Source organism: Phascolarctos cinereus, unplaced genomic scaffold (assembly GCF_003287225.1).
Source record: "Phascolarctos cinereus isolate Bilbo 61053 unplaced genomic scaffold, phaCin_HiC Scaffold_5;HRSCAF=322, whole genome shotgun sequence".
NCBI classification, from domain to species: Eukaryota; Metazoa; Chordata; class Mammalia; order Diprotodontia; family Phascolarctidae; genus Phascolarctos; species Phascolarctos cinereus.
The window spans coordinates 384,768,890-384,771,770 of record NW_027555958.1 but is presented as its reverse complement, the minus strand read 5'-3'; the positions used below and the strand labels follow the sequence as shown (position 1 = coordinate 384,771,770).

The 2,881-nt window shown below is 35.8% G+C and overlaps 1 pseudogene; it reads left to right on the top strand.

Annotated features, from left to right (window-relative positions):
* Positions 1-1,594: 1,594 nt before the first annotated feature.
* On the top strand, positions 1,595-2,490 carry LOC110219540 (DNA-directed RNA polymerase III subunit RPC6-like; annotated as a pseudogene).
* Positions 2,491-2,881: the final 391 nt, after the last annotated feature.

Genomic DNA, 2,881 nt, shown 5'->3' with positions numbered 1-2,881 from the left:
GAATAAATAGATTTTGGATTTATCTACATAGAGATGATGAGCCCATGGGAATTTATGAGATAAGTGAAGTATATAAAAAAGAAAAGGGCCCCAGATAGAGGTTCGGGGCAGTTGGAAATGGGGGCTGGAGAGAAGTTTCTGATCCAGAAAATAGACTAAGAAGAAATGTTCAGACATGGTGGTGGAGAGCTGAGAGAGAGTGATATCATGGTAGCCAAAGGTGGAGTTGAGTAGGGTTGATCAAGAATGTCACGGGCTGCAGGGGATCAAATAGAATGAGGACTGAGAAAACGCCAATGGGTTTAGCAATTAAAACATTTTCAGTAATCTCTAAGAGGGTTGTTTTAGGCCAGTAGCTGAGTCAGAAGCCAAAATGCAAGGGATAAAAAGAAGAAGAATAGGTAAGTGGAAGCAACTAACAGAGTTATCTGGTGTAGACCATATTTTCTAGGAGCTTGAGTGTGAAAAGGAGAGAAATAGGGGATGATAACTTCAGAGAATGGTGAGCTGATCCTTGAATCTCATACATAGTCCATCAATCTTAACAGTCTTTCTGGCACAGCTTTTGAGAATCTAGAGTTGTCTCTATGCCTTGATAAGACATAAGAATAAGCTTTTAGTGGGGCAAGGTTGTTATGTATTGAAGGTGATAGACATCAAATGATTATGCTCTTCATGCCTGGGTTTGAAGCTTATTGATTTATCCTTTCTGAGAACAATCTCATAAATAAATAATAGCAGAAATTCTGAGGATTACAGAATTTCATGCTAAAACATCCTTTCTGTTCTATTTTTATGTGAATGAATACCTACTTTATTTTTAATGCTATGCCCATAGCAGGTACTCAATAAATGCTTCTTGGATTAGTGACTGAAAATACATAGCTGAATTTATAGAAAGGATGCCTTGATCGCTTACTTCAAGCAAAACATTTTTTCTGGACATTATGAGGTATATGAATAAGAGTAAGCATGATCATTTAACTACAAAAAGTTTACCATGTAGTTTGGGGGATAAGACATGTACACCAGTAACAACTGAAGGCAGTATGTGATGAGGGCAATGAAGGTGGTAATATTTAGGAGTGCAGAAGAGGAAAAGATCACTTCCCTAGGAGATAAGGCAAAGCCTCACATTATATGAAGGAAAGGAAGCATTTCAATAGGCAGAGATAGTGGTAAGAGGAGAAATGCTATAGAAAGACTAACCACAGTAATGAAGCATTACATGTTCTGAAGTATTTCTCAGCCACTTAACATGAGCATCCTTTTACCTTGACTACGTCTTCAAATACATATGTCACAATGACAATATGTTATTTGAACATCAATTATTCGTAGTGAGTTGACCAAATTTGAAAAAGAAAACTCTCAATTTGATGGCTAAGAAATCTCATTGTACCCAAATCATTAAATTGAGTTTGGAACATCCTACACTTTTACTCTTCTGGTTTCCATTAATTCCCTCAACTTTATTGCACTGTTTTTTCCCCCTCTTTTGTTCCTATTGCTGCTGTTTTTCCAATTAACTAAAGCAAATGCCAATCTTGAAAAGCGAAATCTTCAGCCCAAATGTATGAAGCACAACCTCCTCATGGCTGAGGTGAAAGTGAAGGTGCAGCTGCTGACTGTGGACCAGTTGAAATAGAAAACAGCATTACAGAGTTATGTCATCAATTCCCTCATGGGATCACAGATCAAGTTATTCAGAATGAGATGCCTCATGTCGAAACTCAATAGAGGGCAATGGTCATCAATAGACTCTTAACTATAGCTTTCTATATAGAATACAAGAATCTCAGAATACTAGTAAAATGAAGGTATCAGATAACCAAGAAAAGCTAGTGTACCAAAATCATAAAAGATGCCAAAAATAAAGGTATTGAGAGGAGAGATATTCAATATGAAAATAACTTGCCATTAACAGAAATCAACACAACACTAAAAATGTTGGAGAGTAAAAAGCTTATCAGAGCTGTTAAATCTATGGCAGCTTCAAAAAAGAAAATTTGATGTTGTATAATTTATAACCCGATTAATCAGTGGTTGGTGAAACGTGGTGTAGTGACTAAGATTTTGAATCTGAATTTGTAGAAGTGATAAACCGACCAGTGTTTTAAATTCTTACAAAGTAGGGCAAAAATAACTAGAGAAAGCAAACAGAATTCCATGATTCAAAGAAACAGTTCATTTAAAGTACGGAAATATACTTGTGAACTAGGCATTAGTAAGGTCGAGTTTTCTGTGGAAGATACTGAAACAATTTTTAACACACTCATTTATGATGGCAAAGCAGAAATGACTATCATAGCTACAAGAGAAGTTATGGTTGGCTGTGTTGATGGACATATGAAACTGTATGGGGCTATTAGGCCAATCATACAGCCTACTGGATTTATACTGAGCACCTTGTAGACTCTGTCTCGTTTTTGATGACTGTCACTAGGGTGATGAAATTTTATTTATTTGACAGAGTAGCTAGAATTTTAAAAGCAAAGTGTGCATTCTACTCACATTTTACAAATACAGTAAGAAAATGAAGTTACTTTGGAAGCCAAGAATGGCATTTATCGTGAAGTATTAAAGTTGGTTAAAAGCAAACTTTGCTAAAAGGGATATAAACATCCTGTTGTGAAAAACATATCTGTATTTATAAAGATTCAAAATTCTGATATATAGCAGTGAGTGAGCCAGAAGTACACGAGGCAGCTGTTAGAGATTAATAGTGAAACTATTCCTCCTATTAATAAAGGACAGTGAAAATTTAAGGTGTCACCTACCAGGCTGTCAAGAGGGATTATTTTTGAATGGTTGTTTAAAGGAAAATAAGCTACAAGATAATTCTAACATTAGCCAAGGACAGAAGAAAGAAAGTCAACTC